The 19,980-nt window shown below is 42.4% G+C and overlaps 1 protein-coding gene and 1 long non-coding RNA gene across 2 annotated transcripts in view; one reads left to right on the top strand and one right to left on the bottom strand.

Moving 5' to 3' along the window:
• Positions 1–676: 676 nt before the first annotated feature.
• LOC144331010 (uncharacterized) overlaps positions 677–19,980 on the bottom strand; it is a 19,431-nt gene continuing 127 nt past the window's right edge. Inside the window, exon 2 of the long non-coding RNA XR_013397812.1 lies at positions 677–1,716. This is a non-coding gene — a long non-coding RNA (uncharacterized LOC144331010). The remainder of the gene's footprint in view (positions 1,717–19,980) is intronic.
• The window catches only part of ZNF488 (zinc finger protein 488), a 17,828-nt gene continuing 17,152 nt past the window's right edge, over positions 19,305–19,980 (top strand). Inside the window, exon 1 of the mRNA XM_001114284.5 lies at positions 19,305–19,384. The gene's annotated coding sequence lies outside the window, so the exon portion shown is untranslated. The remainder of the gene's footprint in view (positions 19,385–19,980) is intronic.

The raw sequence follows: 19,980 nt of genomic DNA, 5'->3' as shown, positions 1-19,980 counted from the left end.
GTGCTCAGGGGAGCCTGCCAGGAGGCTCTTCACCCCTCCAGCAAAGACCATGTCTATAAATGTTTACCTCCTCAACATCATGCTTATATGTGGTGGTTCTAATGCATCCAAGAGCAGCCTTCTCCCCTCCACTCTTCTACTGCTTCCTCTAGCCCGCATCTAAATCCACATACTGTATTTTCATTTTACTGATGAAAAACTTGAGGCTCTGACCGGTCAAGCAATTTGTCACAATTTCCATAGCTGGGAGGCGCGTCTGTCTGCTAGGCAGATGTCTGTTCTTCCTCACCTACTCCACTGGGAAGGGGATCAGGGTGGGCACTGACCCCATCATGGAGGATCTAGGCAGGGCCTTTCATAAGCTCTCCAAAGCCTGAGTGCCCTGAGACAGGCATGAACTCAGACAAAGCCTGGCCATACCCAGAGTACCAGCTAAGCAGTCCCTAGCCCCACACCTTCCCTCCCACTGTGCTCACCAAATGTGGGATCTGCACATGCAGCTCGCTGAGGCCCACACCCAGAGGTAGATGCACCAACAGAGGCAGGTAGTGACATTCCCTTGTGGGAGCCTGGTCCTCCCTTGCCTGAGGATCTAGCTCCACAGGGAATGTCACTGCCTGCCTCCACTGGGGCAAAAGTAACTACGGTTTCAGACTGAATTTTAAATCATTATAACTAGGCTCAAAGACATCTTTATTATTTAAAATGGAAACCGTTACAATCAACACATTTTTGCCAATGAGAAATAAGTTTGTTTATTCCTGCAGTGTAAAAATCCATGCTTTGGGATTGGACAAACTCTTGAAAAGCATTTCCTGCATCCTGCTGGTTGTGAAATCATTTTCCCTGCAAAAAGTTATCGAGATGCTCGAATAAGTGGTAGTCAGAGGTCAGGTGAATATGGCAGATGAGGCAAAATTCTGTAGCCCAATTCCTTCAACTTTTGAAGAGTTGGTTGTGCGATGTGCAGTCCAGCATTGTCATGGAGAATTGGGCCCTTTCTGTTGATCAATGCCAGCTGCAGGCATTGCAGTTTCTGGTGCATCACAACCATGAGCTGAGCATACTTCTTAGATGTAGTGGTTTTGCCAGAATTCAGAAAGCTATAGTGTATCAGACCAGCAGCAGACCACCAAACCATGACCATGACTTTTTTTGGGTGCAAGTTTGGCTTTGGAAGTGCTTTGGAGCTTTTCCTTGGTCCAGCCACTGAGGTAGTCATTGCTGGTTGTCATATAAATTCCACTTTTTGTCACACGTCACAAGCAGATCGAGAAATGATTCATTATTGTGTAGAATAAGAGAAGATGACACTTCAAAACGACCATTTTTAAAATTTTTGCTCAGCTCATGAGGCACCCACTTACCCAGCTTTTTCACCACTCCAATTTGCGTCAAATGCTGAATGACTGCAGAACAGTTGACGCTGAATTCTTTGGCAACTTCTCGCATCATTGTAAGAAGATCAGCTTTGATGACTGCTCTCAGTTGGTTGTTGTCTGCTTCCAATGGCCAGCCTCTATGCTCCTCATCTTCAAGGCTTTTGTCTCCTTTGCAAAATTACTTGAACCACCACTACACTGTACATTCCTTAGCAGTCCCTGGGCCAAATACATTGCTGATGTTGCAAGTTGTCTTGGCTGCTTTATGACCCATTTTGAACTCAAATAAGAAAATCACCCAAATTCACTTTTTGTTTAACATCAGTTCCACAGTCTAAAATAAATATAAAATAAACAGCAAGTAATAAGTCATTAGCAAAAAACATAAAGTGAGAAATGCACATTAAAATGATGTATAACATAACCACATTTATTTAAGAATGTATTCCAACATCAAACAGCAAATTTTAAAATGCAAAAATCAGAATTACTTTTGCACCAACCTAATAGCATGGATCTGAACCCAGGTCTAGCTGCAAAATCATACTTTACCCATTGCACTTAGGGTGTCTAGGTGACACTGTAGTATCCAACAATACTGGAAAACAAAGCACTGGACTTTCAAGACTCATCCACAACACAGACTTTGCCCTTGGCAGTTCCCACACTAACATGCAAGACAATCCCTTTTCCTGACTAATGATAACAGTTTCCAATTTCCTTCTCTTTACACTCTCCTCTCTTTTTCCTTCAGCAAAAAGGATCTTCCAATGAAGGTTTATGGGGAGTGAGAATCTTCATCCCATTCACCGACTCTGGTAAAATTTCCAGTTTGAGATGATTTTGAAGAGGGGTCTACATTTTAGACCACAGAGGAAGCCAGTGCTCTTGGGTGGTGAAGGGCCACATGAACTGACAGGTCCCTAGAAGGAGGTGACATGGGCTCCTGTCACACAGAACTCTACTTATGGTTTAGTGCCCCAGTCTTTCATGAGAACAGAGAGACTGGGATCACCAAACATTTGAGAACACCTCTACCATTACAATGTGAGACCAAAACATCATAGTGATATAACCACACCACAGAGATGGAAGTGGGTAGGATTGAATCCTGTAGGAAAACTCAGCTATGAGAAAGCTAAATACTCTTAGCCCATAGGAAGAAGTCAACAGAGAATACATAAGCTGCCAGCAGCAAGAAACAGCAGTCAGTACAAGCATATTTTAAAAAACAAGGATGTAAAATCAGAAGTAAAATCTAAAATACTCGCAAGTGGCTGCTTCTGGGGAGTGGGATCAGAAGTGGGAAAGAGTCGAATCGAGCAGGAGCCTTGGGTTTTTTTTTTTTTTTCCCTGAGCCTTCATAGAGTATTTGATATTTACATTTATCTTCAAGCTTTTCCTTAATTAATGTAAAAATGAAATTACAAGCAAAAACTAGCAGCGTGGAATGATGTCAGCAAAATGGTGGCTTGAATGCTCCAAGCCCTTGCTCCCCCATAGAAACATTGAAAGAAAAAAATCAGAATCTGTGTGTGCCAACTTTTCAGGGACTCAGGAAACCACTAATCAAAGATTTACTGCAATATACCAGGTGCCCAACTGAGAAAAAGCTACCTTCAAAATCACAGGAAAGTTTTGTGGTGTTTTTGTTGGGGAAAGGAAGAGAGATCAGACTGTTACTGTACCCTAGAACTTAAAGTATATATATACACATATATAAAAGAATAACAATAAAACAGAAACAGAAGAAAAAAAAAAGAAAAAGGAAGACATAAGAAACTCCATTTTGATCCATACTAAGAAAAATTGTTCTGCTTTGAGATGCTGTTAATCTGTAACCTTAGCCCCAACGCTGTGCTCACAGAAACATGTGCTGTATTGAATCAAGATTTAATGGATTTAGGGCTGTGCAGGATGTACCTTGTTAACAATTTGTTTGCAGGCAGTATGCTTGGTAAAAGTCATCGCTATTCTCCATTCTTGATTAACCAGGGATACAATGCACTGCGGAAAGCCTCAGGGACCTCTGCCCAAGAAAGCCTGGGTATTGTCCAGGTTTCCCCCAACCGAGACAGCCTGAGATATGGTCTTGTGGGAAGGGAAAGACCCAGCCCGACACCGTAAAGGGTCTGTGTTGAGGAGGATTAGTGAAAGAGAAAGGCCTCTTAGCAGTTGAGATAAAAGGAAAGTATCTGTCTCCTGCTCATCCCTGGGAATGGAATGTCTTGGTGTAAAACCCGACCATACATTCTACTTACTGAGATAGGAGAAAACTTCCCTATGGCTGGAGGTGAGACATGCTGGCAGCAATACTGCTGTGCTACTCTTTACTGCACTGAGATGTTTGTGTAAAGTTAAACATATATCTGGTTTATGTGCACATCCAGCCACAGTACATTTCCTTAAACTTATTTATGACACAGATTCCTTTGCTTACATGTTTTCCTGCTGACCCTCTCCCTACCATTACCCTATAGTCCTGCCACATCCCCCTCACCAAGATAGTAAAGACAGTGATCAATAAATACTGAGGAAACTCAGAGACCAGTGCTGGTGCAGGTCCTCACTTGCTTAGTGCTGGTCCCCTGGGCCCACTTTTCTTCCTCTGTACTTTGTCTCTGTGCCTTATTTCTTTTCTCAGTCTCTCATCTCCACCTTGTGAGAAATACCCTCAGGTGTGTAGGGGCACCCCCTTCAGTTTTCACATATCCTTTCCGCAACGCTTTCACAGCATATTGGCCGTTTTGGTCTTGAGTAGTGACCCAGTTCCAAGTGGTTGTCTATGAACTAGAGGGAGCAGGGTAGCTCTTACTTGCACATTTCTGTGTATATCTGTTCTAACCTGGCTGGAGGACACTCAAAAGACTAGCTCCTTCTACTCTATCTCATATAGCTCAGTGAGAACACAACTAGAAAACGTGGTAGGCACTTCTTGTAAAAGTGATGACAAATCTACAGGGGACAAAAAACCCCATAGAAACCTGAGGAAAGAGAGTTTGGGTGAATACACAACAGACCATCGAAGACCCCCAGGAGAAGCTAGGTGTGACTCTTTGGGAAGTAGGATGTTTAGGATAAGTTGTGTACACAGGGGAATTTAGAAAGTCATGGACATGCCCAGGCAAAATGTGTGCTTAGAGAAGTCCACACTTGAAGCTTTCCATAGACTTAGAGCAAATCTAGTTAAGTTGTGAAGGAGTGCCCAGAAAAAACCAATCTGCAGAGACAGGGAAACGTGGCTGTTCTTTCTGTTAAATTTTTTAGTGGTTTTCCTTTTGTCTTAGCTCCTGGCATTCAAATAAATCTATCAAAACATCACCTGAACATGAACTACAGAAGAAAAAATTTCAGTGATCCTACACAACCAGGAATGGTCTTTGTAAAAATAGTTTGAAAAATTTTCAAAATAAACAAACTACTACAGGATTCTACAATTAAAAAACAAAAAATAAAACAAAAACAATCCATTAACTCATGGGGAAGTGGGAGGGATATAATTTTTAGAGTTACTACTTTATAATAATCAAACACCCAACTTTCAACAACAACAAAAACAAAATAAAAAACACAAGACTTAAAAAGAAATAGGAAAACATAGTTCATTCAAAGGAACTAAATAAATGGACAAAACCTGTCCCCAAAGAAGCCAATACTTTAGACATACTGGACAAAAACTTGAAACATCTATCTTAGATATGCTCAAAGAGGTGAGGAAAAACAAGAAGAAAGAAAGAAAGAGGCTAGCCATGGTGGCTCATACCTATAATCCTAGCACTTTGGAAGATCAAGATGGTAGAATTGTTAATTGCAGGAGTTTGAGATCAGCCTGGGCAACATAGTGAGACCCCATCTCTAATTAAAAAAAATAAATAACTGGGTTTGGTGGTGCATCCCTCTAGCCCCAGCCACTTGGGAGGCTGAGGTGGGAGGATCGCTTGAGCCTGGGATGTTGAGGCTGCAGTGAACCATGATCATGCCACTGCACTTCAGCCTGGGAGACAGAATGAGACTTTCTCCAAACAAACAAACAAAAAAGAAAGAAAAGAGAAATAAAGGAAATCAGGAATTATTGATTTGTTTAAAGAACTGAGATAAAAAAGCTATTAATAAAGAATTCCATGCTCTGCAATACTGTCTTCTAAAAATAAGGAATACATTTGACACATTAACAAATAAAAGCTGAGGGACTTCATTACCACTTGTCTTATAAGAAATGCTAAAGGGAATCTTTTAGGTGAAAATTCAAGGGCACTAGACAATAGCTAGAAGCCAAATGAACATAGGTTTCTGGTAAGAATAAATACATGAGAAAATATAAAAGTCAGTAATATTGTAATCTTGGCTTGTAACTCTATTATTTTTCCATATAATTTAAAAGGCAAATGCACAAAAATCATTATAAATTGGTTATTGGGCACATAAAGCATTGATAAAGAGGGGCACAAAGCTATACTCAAGTCTGCTGTTTACAATTAAAGTGAAGTTGAAGTTGGTAGCAACTCAAATTAGATAGTTGTAACTTTAGGATGTTACATGTAATCACATGTAATAAAAAAGGAAATATCTATAATATGATATAATACAATATACACAAAAAGGAATAAGCAAGGTATCAAAATGTGTCATTGCAAAAAATTACCTAAACACAACTGAAGACAGAAATGGAGAAAATGAGGAACAGAAAATCTAGAACATATACAGAGAACAAATATAAAATGACAGAAGTAAGTTCTTCCCTAGCAGTAACTCATGCTCTAACTACATGCTGTCCAGAGACTCATTTCAGATCTAAAAGCACAAATATGTTGAAAATTAAAGGATGGAAAAAGACATTACATTCAAATGAAGACCAAAAGAGAGTAAGGATGGTCACACTAATATTAGACAAAATGGAATTTAAGTTAAAAAAAAAACTGGCAAAAGAGACAAAGCAGGACTTATATTAATAAAAGGGTCAATTCACTAAGAAGATAAAACATACAAACAGATATGTAACAAAATTCAGAGCTCTGAAATTTATTAAACAAACATTGACAGAATTAAAGGGAGAAATAGAAAGACTTACATTAATAGTTGGAGACTTCAGTACCCTACTTTAATCAGGTATAGAATCAGACAGAATGTAAGAAAATATAGAAGTAAGAAAATATAGAAATATGAAAATAGAGGACTTGAACATCTCTTTTAACTAAGTGTACATAACACACATATACAAAACTCTCTGCTCAAAGATAGCAGAACACATGCTTTTCTCAAGTGCACATAGGATATTCTCCCAGATCACATGTACAAGTCTTTAAAAGTCTAGAAAATTTTAAATCATACAGAACATCTTTTCCAATCACAATAGAATAAACTAGAAATCAATATGAGAGGGACAACTAAAAAATTCATCAATATGTAGAAATTAAACAAAATATTCTCAAATAAACAATAGGACAAAGAAGAAATCACAAAGAATATTAGAAAATACAAATGCTTCTTGGCGTACAATGGGGTATATCCCATTAAACCCACTGCTAAGTCGAAAAGTCGTTATTGGAACAATCATAAGTCAGGGACGGTCTGTACCTTGAGATTAATGACTATGAAAACACAACATACTAAAACTTATGAGATGCAAGGAAAGCAGTGCTAAGAGGGCAATTTAAAGCTCTAAATGAATAAGTTAGGAAAGCTCTTCAATCAATAAACTGACTTTACATCTTATGTAACTAGAAAACCAAAAGAAAATTATATCCAAAGATAGCAAAGGAAAAAAGAAAAGATTATAGCAGAGATAAATAAAAAAGAGAACAGAAAAATAGAGAATATCAATGAAATCAAAAGTTGGTGTGTTTTTCTGGAAAGGTCAACAAAATTGGCAAACTTCTATCTTGGATGACTTAGAATAAAAGAAGGATTACTCAAATTACTAAAATCAGAAAACAAGAGTGGGACTATAACTACCAATTTAACAGAAGTAAAAAAGACTATAAGCACATATAATAAACATCTGTACACCAATAAATGGAATTAAATAGATAAAATATCTTTTATGAATTTGGGTGTTCTTTTGAATCTGGGTGCTCATGAAGAATATGTTGCTCTTTTTGAATATGGGTACTCATGAATAATATTTTGCTCTTTATGAATCTGGGTGCTCATAAAGAACATGATTTAATTTTGATAGACTGTGTGTTTCTAGGAATTATCCCATTTCATCTATTTAATTCTATTTGTTGGTGTACAGATGTTCATAGCATGTCGTTATAATCTTTTTTATTACTGTTAAATTGGTAGTCATTTTACCACTCTCATTTTCAGAAATAAGACTGCACACCTACAACCATCTGATCTTTGACAAAACTGTCAAAAACAAGCAAAGGGGAATAAATTCGCTATTTAATAAATGTTACTGGGATAGCTGGCTAACCATATGCACAAAATTGAAACTGGACCCCTTTCTTACACCTTATACAAATATTAATTCAAGATGGACTAACTAAATACTTAAATGTAAAACCCAAAACTCTAGAAGAAAATCTAGGCGATACCATTTGGACATAGGCACGGGCAAATATTTCATGATGAAAACACCAAAAATAATTGCAACAGAAGAAAAACTTGACAAAAGAAACTATCATCAGAGTAAACAGACAACCTGCAGAATGGGAGAAAATTTTTGCAACCTATCCGTCTGACAAAGGTTAAATATCCAGAGTCTACAAGGAACTTAAACAAATTCACAAGAAAAAAACAACCCTATTAAAAAGTGGGCAAAGGACATGAACAGACACTTCTCAGGAGAAGATATTCATGCAACCAACAAACATATGAAAAAAAGCTCAACATCACTGATCATTAGAGAAATGCAAATCAAAACCACAATGAGATACCATCTCATGCCAGTCAGAATGGTGATTATTTAAAAGTCAAAAAACAATAGATGCTGGTGAGGTTGCAGAGAAAAAGAAATGTTTTTACACTGTCCATGGGAGTGTAAATTAGTTCAACCATTGTGGAAGACAGTGTGGTGATTCCTCAAAGACCTAGAGGCAGAAATACCATTTGACCCAGCCGGTATTCCATTACCGGCTGTATGCCCAAAGGTATATACATCATTTTACTTTAAAGTGTCTACTTTAAATGTGTCTACTTTAAAGACACATGCATGTGTATGTTCATTGCAGCACTATTCACAATAACAAAGACATGAAATCAACCTAAATGCTTATCAACGATAGACTGGAAAAAGAAAATGTGGTACATATACACTATGGAATAATATGTTGCCATAAAAACGAATGAGATCATGTCTTTGCAGGGACATGGATGGAGTTGGAAACTATTATCCTTAGCAAACTAATGCAGGAACAGAAAATCAAACACCACATGTTCTCACTTATAAGTGGGAGCTGAATGATAAGAACATATGGACACATGAGGGTGAACAACACACGCTGGGACCTGTCGGTGGGGTGAGGGAGGGAGAGGATCAGGAATAATAGCTCATGGATGCTGGAGTTACTACCTAGGTGACGGGATGATCTGTGCAGCAAACTACCACGGCACACATTTACCTACGTAACAAACCTGCACATCCTGCACGTGTACCCCAGAACTTAAAATAAAAGTTGATGAAAAATGAAAAATAAAAAATTTAAAAAAATTGTGAAGAAATAGAAAATCAGAACAGACCTATAATAGTAAGGAGACTGAATTAGTAATAAAAACCTCTCAACAAAAAAAAAGTCCAGGACCGGATGACTTCACTGGTAAATTCAGCCAAATATGTAGAGAAAAATCCTTTGCAAACTCTTTCAAAAATCTGTAGGTGGTGGAACACTTCTAAACAAAATCTATAAAGGCCAGCACTGCACTGATACAAAAGCCAGACAAAGACACTGTACGAAAACTATACACTCAAATCCCTTATCAATATTAGTGCAAAAATCCTCAACAAAATACTGCAAACTGAATTCCATAGTTTGTCAAAAGATTTGTATATCCCCAACAATGAGATTTATTTCCATAATTCAAAAATGATTCAACATTAAAAATAAGTATTATATACTTCATTAGTAGAATGAAGAAAACTACATGATCTCCATTGATAAAGAAAAATATTTGATACAATTCAATACCTGTTTTGATTAAAACACTCAAATTAAGGGCATAGAAAAGTTCTTCAACATGAAAAAGGCCATATATGAAAACACACAGCTAAAATACTCAAGGTGAAAGATAAAAAATGTTTCCCTAAGATCAAGAGCAATACAAGGATGTCCATTTGCATTGTGTTCATTCAACATAGTATGGGAATTCAAGCCAGAGCAATTAGGCAGGAAACAAAAATAAAAGGCATCCAAAGTGTAAAGAAGAGACAAAATTGTCCCTGTTTATGAATGATATGATCTTACATGTAAAAACCCTAAAGATTCCACAAAAAACTGTTAGAGCCAGTAAATAAATTTAGTAAAGTAGCAAGATACAAAATTGGCATGCAAAAATTAGCTGCATTTCTATAGACTAAAAATAAAAAATCAAGTGAAATTAAGATAATAATTCTATTTACAATAGCAACACACAAATAAAATACTTAGGAATAAATTCAGTGAAGGAAGCAAAAATAGGTATATTGAGAACTACGAAACATTGTTAAAAGAATTTAAAGATAGAAATAAATTGAAAGACATTTTATGTTTAAAGATTAGAAGACTTAATGTTGTTAGATTGAGAATAATAGCCAAAGACATCTACAGATTCAATGTAATCTTTACCAAAATCCCAACAGCATTTTTGTTGCAGAAATAGAAAAATCTATATAAAATTCACATGGAATCTCAAGAGATTACAAATACTACCCCTTAGCCCCCCTAAAAATCTTTAAAAGGAGAAAGTAGAGTAATTGTATTTTCTGATTTCAGTATTTATTACAAAGCTACAGCAATCAAAACAGTGTGGTACTGGTCTAAAGACAGACATATAGACCAATGAACAGTATAGAAAGCATAGAAATAAATCTTTATGTATATGGTTGATTGATTCTTCAAAAATGTTGCCAAGACTATCTAATCTGGAAAAGCACAGTAGTTTCAACAAATGTTGCTGTGAAAACTGCCTGTCCACATGTAAAAGAATGAAATTGGGCCCTTACTATACACCATTACAGAAATTAATCCAAAATGAATCAAAATGTAAATATATGAGATAAAACTACTAAAATCTTAGTAGAGAACATAGGAGAACACCTTTATGACATTGGATTTGATAATAATTTTTTGGATATAACACCAAAAGCACAGATAACGAAAGAAAAAAGTCAAAAATTGAATTTGTCCATGGCAATTACATTTTTATGCATCAAAGGATAGTATCAAGAAAATGAAAAGACAGTCCACAGAATGGAAAAGAGCATTTGTAAATTAAGTATCTGATAAGAGATTGCTATCCATAATATATAAAGAACTCCTACACATCAACAACAAAAATCAAACAAGTCCAACAAAAAATAAGCAAAAGACTTAAGTAGACATTTCTCCAAAGAAGATATACAAACGTCCAATAAGCACGTGAAAAGAGGCTCAACATTACTAGTCATTAGGGAAATGCCAATGAAAACCACAATGAGAAGCAACTTCACATCCATTGGGATGGCTAATATCAAAAAAGAGAAAATAACAAGTGTTGGAGAGACCATAGAAAAATTGTATCCGTTGTGCATTATTGCTAGGAGCATAAAATGGTGCATCCACTGTGGTAAACAGCTTGGCAGTTCCTCAGAAAGTTAAACATAGAATTGCCATATGATCCATGAATTCCACTTGTAAATATGTGTATGCCCAAAAGAAGGGACAGCAGAAACTCAAACAGATATGTGTATGCCAGTTTTCATAGCAGCATTATTCACAATAGCCAGATGGTAGAAGCAACCCAAGTGTTCATCAACATATGAATGGGTAAACAAGAAGTGGTACATATACATACAGAGAAATATTATTCAGCCATAAAAACGGATGAAATTTGATAGATGGCATAACATGGCTATACCTTGAAAACCTTTTGCTAAGTGAAATAGGTCAGATAAAAGAAGTCAAATATTGTATGTTTGTATGTATGTATACAATTGTATATATGTATACAATTATATATTGTATAATTGTAGAATATATACAATAATATATACAATTATGTATGTATAATATTGTATGTATGTATACAATTATATATCTTATAATTCCACTTACGTGAGATACCTACAGTGGACAATTCATACATACAGGAAACAGAATAGAGATTACCAGGGGTCAGAGGAGGGACAAATGGGTGGTAATTGTTTAGTGAGTACAGACTTTCAGTATGTGAGGATGAGAAATTCTGGAGATGCACGGTGGTGATGGGTGCAAAACTGTGAATATACTTAATGTGAAGGATTGTATACTTAAAACTAGTTAAAATGATCAATTTTATGTTGTATATATTTTATCACAATTAATAACTTTAAAAACCTAATAGCATGGATTGTGGATCAGGCAGACACAAGTTAGAAGACCCAAGTCTGACTCTACTGAATGTCTAGGGCATGCTACTTAACCTCTCTGAGCCAGTTTCCTCCTCTCCCCAGGGCTAAACATCTTCCCCAACCCTACTTCATGGCTGGTGGTAAAGATAAGCGGGAAACGTGGGCTGGTGCAGGGGACCCCACAGCGCAGGCCCCAGTGCACGGTCACTAGGTCAGCCCAAAATCAGAGACCCAGGCTGAAAGAAGTGAGCAAGGAAGCCAGTAGGTGAGCAAGGCGTGGAGACTGAGGACTTGTCAGCCTGGAGCAGGAAACATTCCTGGGGAACACAACAGTACTAAGCAGGAAAACAAAATGAAATGAAAAAGAAACTTCCTGCATTAATAAGAGGACAACAAAGTCTATTTATTCTAGATGAGGTCATTTTTGGGGAAGGACAAAAATGGTGCTTCGTGCAAGGAAGTATCTCTCCAAAAGAGTGGGCTGGCTCAGAAGGATGTGTGCCCCAGGTCACTGGGTTGCATGAGCAGAAATAAGGGGTCCCTGCCCCACGCAGGATGGGAAGAGATTGGGCTTGACCAGCTTTAAGGCCCTCACAGTCTCCAGGCCCTAAACATTCTCTGAACTGTTAATCTTGAAATCCAGCAAACAAGGCAGAGCAGAGGGAACACCATTCAGGCAAAACCCCAGTTTCCCCACCCCATCTTCCCATCACCTGCATTTACGGAGGTCGGACCATAAAAGCCCTCTGGGGCCACCACCTAGTTAGGGAGTCCAGTGAGCTGTCGGGGTCCTGAGCAGTTTGGGAAGAGGCCCCTGGAATCTTGTGGGCAGCAACACCTGGTGCAATGGCAGCCCGGGGCAGGCCAATGTGTGGGGCAGCCAGCCAGCACCTGCTGTCCAGTACCTGAGGTTGGGAGCACTGGAGAACAGAAGGACAACAGGGCTCAGCCAGGACCCAGGGGTCCATCCAGTCCTCACCCTGTGCACAGGCTGGAACACCTGGTGCCTCACTACCTAGCACATAAGCATGGCTAGCTCCTTGAGGGGTTGGATGTGCTCAGCACCCTGCTTGGCATGTGGCAAGTGCTGAATGTTATTTCACATTCCCCACCTGTGCCCAGAGACCTTCCCCATCCATCCCAGGCCTGAGCTGTACCCCCACTGAGGTCCCAGGCAGAACACTAGGGGAGTGGGTAGGGGACATGTAGCAGAGGGCAGCTGAGAGGACCCTTTGGACCCTCACCACCACTCTGGAAGAATGGACTCAACAAGGCTGCCAGGCCCCCATGAAGTCCATCTGCTGTCTAAGTCCAATCAGATGCCCAAGAGGGGAATCACCACCCCGAAGGATCAAGGGGCAAGGCCTGTCCAGGGCATCTGTGCTAAGGATCAAGGGGGCAAGACCTGTCCAAGGCATCTTGGAAGTCCCTAAGCTGAACAGGCAGGAGGGACTTCCAGCAAGCAGGAAGCCCCAGCCATTGTTGGCTTTCCTTAGGAGCTGGTGGGTTGGGGTTTGTGTTCCCCAAGCATCAGCATACAGGGGGAATTATAAAAATCAGAGGGAATTCGACCTGCGATGCTGGAAACAGCCAAGCACAGGAAGCCTGAGTCTTGTCCCACTACCTGCTTCTGGGGACTTCTCCAACCTCCAGGGGTCACCCCTGACCAGGAAGCCAGATAGAAAAATACCTGAGCTACTCATAGTCCAGGATTGTAGTGAGGTTGCCAGAAGGGCAGGGGAAGGGCTTTGGAGACCAGAAAGGGCTTCAACATTCTCCTGAAGATTACACCACTGCTACTAGTGAATAAGCACAGCGTGTATTCCCACCCAGCAGGAAGAGTGGGAAAGGGAACCAAGACAATTTCTCCAAGGCTTAACACTGGCCCCGTTTCCTACTTTGAGAGCCAGAAGGTGCCTAAGGCACAGCCCAGCTTTCCCAAGGCCACCCCAAGACAGACCAAACTGTTCCTGAAAGTGCAGGGACTGTCACATGGCTCTCCAAGTTGTAGAAGGAGCGCTTTTATTGCAGTATTCCAGAATCGTCTCCTTGTGGCCTTAGCTATGGATTGCACTCTGATCTTGGTAGTCTTGGAAGTTTATGGAGACTGGGTGCGGGTGGTGGCAGAAGATTCTCCACCCAGGGCTGCAGTACTTGAAGCTCCCCAAACTAAGTGGCAGAGAAGGCAGCAGCAACAGCAAGAAGAGTGCCAAGAAGGGCTCACTATGGCAGTAGCTCCCCATTTTCTGGCTGCTCCTGTGACCCCACCTCACTCTTGGGTCCCTGTGCCAGGGCCCAGGTTGGCTAAGCACAGGCTACCTCTGGCCACCTTCTCTGCTGCCTCCCCTTGTGCCCAGGGGCTGCAACCCTCATGCTCTGTCACCAGTGCACACTGAGGTCCTCCACCTGGAAACTGCCCAGGTCACAGAGACTAGGGTCAGCAGCTGGCTTGGGAGACTTGCCTCCAGCTACCTGCCTGGCTCTCCCCCTACCCTGGGGGCAGAATTCTCTATTATGATTGATAGGAAGGGTGACATGGTGACTGTGACCTGCAGCTCTGCCCAATGTTCTGCATGTTGACAACACCAGGGGGAGTCATAGGATCTATAGAGGGGGTGTAAGACGAAACCTCTATTTCCCTTACAATAGCCCTGACACTGTCCCTTAAACCCCTCCCCCCCACCCCAGATCCTGCCTTTTTGTTTACTGGAAGAGTTAGCCCAGGTGACGTAGGTGAGGACGTCACTGTGCGTGAGGAGGTCAAGGACTGGGAGGCCAGAATGTTGGCAGCGAGAGGTCATTTGCATGATACTGAGGTCCCCCAGGGGATGGCAGACCTGGAGGGAGATGGAAACTGCAGTGTTACCAGTGTCCTTTGAATGAAGGACATTCTGGTTCTGTACTGCTGTGCACCAGACCACCCCACAGTTAGGGACACAGAACAAGGCCCATTTTATTACACTCACAGGTTCTGAGGGTCAGGCACTCGGGCAGAGTGGGGAGGGCTCCACATGTCTGGAGCCCCCAGTGGGAAGGCTTGAGCAGCCTGACATGACTTGAAGGATTGGACACTGGAATTTCTGGAGGCTCCTCCACTCACACTCAAAAGCTGGGCTCAGCTGGAACTGTGAATGGAGACTCTGCATGTGGCCTCCTTGTATGACCTGGGCTTCCTCTCAGCATGGTGGCTTAAGGATGTTTGGGCTTTAACAGGTGGCTCAGAACTCCAAGAGTAAGTATTTTCAGTGAGCAAGTCAGAAATTGTAGTGCCTTTTATGGCACCACCTTGGGAATCACACAGTGTCACTTCCACTGTACTCTATTAATCCAAGCAGTCAATGGGATAAAAGAGTCAATGGGAGGGAACACAGGCCCCATCTCTAGGGCAGGAGTGTGAATGAGTTCACATTCCAGTGTCAAAACTGCTGTATGACCAGGGCTTTGAATGGCAGAGAGGGTATAGTGGGTGGAAAAACACGAGCACAACCAAGTGGGATTCAGAAGTCAAACTATTACTGTAAAACATTTGTAGAGATACCTTAATCAATTTTATTGTCTCCATTTTTGTATGCACAAGAGTGACATAATTTTAGAAAATTTCTAGCAAGTCTGTATGTTCTGGCTCTGTGTTCCTACCCAAATCTCATCTTGAATTATAATTCAAATTGTAACTCACATGTGTTGGGGAAGGGACCTCATAGGAGGTGGTTGAATCATGGGGGTGGTGTGCTGTTCTCATGATAGTGAGTGAGTTCTCACAAGATCTGATGTTTTTGTGAGGGGCTTTCCTCCCTTCATTCTGCATTTCTCCCATTATTCTCCTTCCTGCCATCGTGTGAAGAAGGACGTGTTTGCCTCCCCTTTTGCCATGATTGTAAGTTTCCTGAGGCCTCCCCAGCCACGCTGAACTGTGAGTCAATTAAATCTCTCTTTCTTTTATAAATTGCCCAGTCTTGAGCAGTTCTTTACAGTGGCATGAGAATGGACTAATGCAATAAATTGGTATCAGGTAGTGGGGTGCTGCTATAAAGATACCAAAAGATATGGAAGTGACTTTGGAACTGGGAAACAGGCAGAGGTTGGAACAGTTTGGAGTGCTCACAAAAAGACAGGCAGGATGATGTGGGAAAGTTTGGAACTTCCTAGAGACTAGCTGAATGACTTCGACCAAAACGCTGGTAGTGATATGTACGATGAAGTCCAGGCTCAGGTGGTCTCAGATGGAGATAAGTAACTTCTTGAGAACTAGGATAAAGATGTCTCTTGCTATGTTTTAACAAAAAGGCTGGTGGCATTTTGCCCCTGCCCTGGAGATCTGTGGAATTTGGAACTTGAGAGAGATGATTTAGGATATCTGGTGGAAGAAATTTCTAAACAACAAAGGGTTCAAGAGGAAGCAGAGCATAAAAGTTTAGAAAATTTGCAGCCTGAAGATGTGATAGAAATGCAAAACTCATTTTCTGGGGGAAATACAAGCCTGCTGCAGAAATTTGCATAAATAATGAGGAGATGAATGTTAATCATCAAGACAATGGGGAAAATGTCTCCAGATCATCTCAGAGACCTACAGCAGCTCCTCTCATCACAGGCCCAGAGACCTAGGAGGTAAAAATGGTTTTGTGGGCCAAGCTCATTGGCCCTCACCTCCGCTATGCAGCCTTGGGACACAGTGCTCTGCATCTCAGCTGCTTCAGCTCCTGCCATGGCTAAAAGGGGCCAAGGTAGAACTTGGGCCATTGTTTCAGAGGGTTCAAGCCCCAAGACTTGGAAGTTTGCACATGGTGTTGGGCCTGTGGGTGCAGAGAAGTCAAGAATTGAGGTTTGGGGCCAGACGTGGTGGCTCGCACCTGTAATCCCAGCACTTTGAGAAGCCAAGGCTGGCAGATCACCTGAGGCCAGGAGTTCAAGACCAGCCTGGACAACATGGTGAAACTCTCTGAACTAAAAATACAAAAATTAGACTGGCATGGTGGCAGGGGCCTGTAATCCCAGCTACTTGGGAGGCTGAAGCAGAGAATCACTTAAACCCAGGAGGTGGAGGTCACGGTGAGCCAAGATCATGCCACTGCACTCCAGCCTGGGTGACACAGTGAGACTCCATGTCAGGAAAAGAAAAAAAAAAAGAATTGAGGTTTGGGAATCTCTACCTAGATTTCAGAGGATGTGTGGAAACACCTGGATGACCAGGCAGAAGTTACTGTGAGGGCAGTGCCCTGATGGAACCTCTGTTAGGGCAGTGCAGAAGGGAAAAGTGGGGTTGGAACTCCTACACAGAGTCCCCATTTGGGCACTGCCTAGTGGAGCTGTGAGAAGAGGACAACTGCCCTTCAAATCCAAAAATGGTAGATGCACTGACAGCTTGCACCTTGTGCCTGGAAAAGCCACAGGCACTCAAAGGCAGCCCAAGAAAGCAGTTGAGAGGAGAGCTGCACCCTGCAAAGTCAAAGGGCCAGAGCTGCCCAAGGCCATGGGAGTCCACATCTTGCACCAGCATGACCTGGGTGTGAGACATGGAGTCAAAGGAGGTCATTTTGGAACTTTAAGGTTTAATGACTGCCTTGTTGGGTTTCAAACTTCATGGGGCTTGTAGTCCCTTTGTCTTGGCCAATTTCTCCCATTTGGAATGGGTGTATTTACCCAATGCCTGTACTTGCATTGTATCTAGGAAATAACTTTCTTTTGAGTTTACAGGCTCATAAGTGAAGGGACTTGCCTTGTCTCAGATGAGACTTTGAACTTGGACTTTTGGGTTAATGCTGGAATGAGTTAAGATTTTGGCAGACTGTTGGAAAGGCATGACTGTGGTTTGAAATATGAGGAAATGAGATTTGGGAGGACCGGGGTGGCATAATATGGCCTGCCTCTGTTTCCCCACCCAAATCTCATCTTGAATTGTAGTCCTAATTGTAATACTCATATGTAGGGGGAGGGACTTAGTGGGAGGTGATCAAATCATGAGGGTGGTTGCCCTGTGCTGTTCTCATGATAGTATAAGTGAGTTCTCAGGCAATCGAATGAGTTTGTGAGGGGCTTTTACCCCCTTCACTCTGCACTTCACTCATTCTTCTCCTTCTTGCCACTCTGTGAAGAAGGACCTGTTTTGCTTCCCTTTCCACCACAATTGTAAGTTTCCCGAGGCCTCCACAGCCATGCTGAACTGTGAATCAATTAAACCTCTTTCCTTTATAAATTACCCAGTCTCAGGCAGTTCTTTATAGCAGTGTGAGAATGGATTAATACAGTCTAAAATATATCTTTCTTTATATGTTAAAAATTACAAGTGATGAAAAGCATTGAGTTGGTTGGTTGTCAGTTTTTCCCCCCTCTTTTGGAGTTGTATTTAGTATAATAGAATATCTTAAATTAGTGTTGTTTTATAATCAATGAAATTGGGTGTACTTCTATGCTGTACTAATATGGGTGTTACTATATGCTGGGGGCATATTAGGGTTCTCTTGCTTCATGCCTTCCGTGACACTTGTTATTGTTATATTTTAACACTTATACCTAATGATTAAACATCTCCTTGTGGTTTTAATTTGCATTTTCTAATTACTCTAGAGACTTCCTTCGTTCACATGATTTTGGTCGCTAATGGTTCCTCCGAAGTGCCTATTCATGTCTGTATCCATTCTTTGCTTTGGGTGTTCCTCTCCTTCATTAAAAGTACATATCCTGGATACTAATCTTTTATCAATTGCTGCAAGTATCTTCTTTCAGTGTGTGGCTTGCTTTTTCACTCCGTTTGTTGTTTTTTTAATCAAAGTATAAGTTCTTAATTTTAACGCACTTGAACTGTCATTTTCCACCACGGCCCGAGTCGCGGAGCCCGCCTTCCTGGCAGAGCGCTGCGTGGTCACAGCTGGGGTCTGGGGAGCAGAGGCTGCGGGCGCTCCCGGGGGTTGGCGGGGAGAGCTGGGCGATTTCGGCGGGGGGAGGTGCCGCTCGAGGGGCCGCCAGGCTGCGCGGGGAAGGAGGGCCTGGAGGCCGCGGGGGTCCTCGGCGCAGACTGGAGCCGCAGGCGCCGCGCGCAGCCCCCGTCCGCCTCGCCGAGGCCCCGCGGGCCCAGGAGCGCGAGGTCTGGCGCCCAGGACCAGAGGGGGTCGGCGGGAGCAGGCGCCGCCTCCAAAGGACGCCCTCGCCCTCCTGCAGGCGCTGGCTCCAGACCCTGACCAGCCAGCTGGGAGCTGAGCCGGGGTAGGGCCGGGCAGCCCAGAGGATCAGAAGGGGGTTTTCTCCCGGGGTTGGGGGTTCTTTGGCCAGCAGCGCCCTCCCCCGCCGGGGTCGCCCACCCACAAGCCCCGCCCCGAAGGCTGGAGCTTCCCTGGGGATGGGCGAAGCCGAGGCCACGCCCTGAAGGCGGGAGCGGGTTTGGGGCGGGACCTGGCCACCCTCAGGGCTCCAGCGCCAAGTTCAGAGCCACGCGCTGTGCTCTTGGCCGGGAGGAGGCTGTGCTGCCCCAGCACCTTTTGCTCCACATCTCCAGAGAGCCCAGGTGAGGCGCGCCCTCCTGTCTGCAGGGACAGAGCCGCGAGCGGGCGCGGGCGGCCGGGTCCATCTCACTTCCACTGCCTTTCCCCAGGACAGGGTTGTTGAGTCCTGCCTTTGACTGTGGGGTCCTTTCCTTCCCAATGTCGCCAGCTTCCTCTAGCTCTCTCATGTCGTCTCCGACTCTCATCCCCGTTTCTGTTCCCTTTCTCCTCTCTCACTTTTTCTCCTCTATCTCTTCTTTATTGTCTTCCTGTTTTCATTTCCTTCCGTGTCAGTCTCTCTCCCTCTCCCTCTTTTCCTCTCTTTCTTTATCCTTCTCCCTCACCTTCCCCCTCTCCCCGCTGTTTTTTCAGCACTCAAGAATTCTGCCTATGATTTTTTTTTTCCTCCTAGGGTGACTTTCAGGCTGCAGTTGTTTTCGTCCCTCCCTCTGCCCCTCCCGGGGTTTATCGTGTATTGCTCTGTTATTCTCAGCCCAGGCTTGCGCTGGGCAGTAGGGTAAGAACCATGCATCAGCCCCAGATCCCTTCTCCAACAGATTATATCCAAAGATCTGGACGTGTAACCTGTTCACTGCCTTTCCTGGGAAACAAAACAATG

This window comes from Macaca mulatta, chromosome 9, assembly GCF_049350105.2.
Source record: "Macaca mulatta isolate MMU2019108-1 chromosome 9, T2T-MMU8v2.0, whole genome shotgun sequence".
NCBI lineage: Eukaryota > Metazoa > Chordata > Mammalia > Primates > Cercopithecidae > Macaca > Macaca mulatta.
Note: the sequence above shows the minus strand (reverse complement) of the source record. Positions and strands in the feature narration are given on the sequence as shown.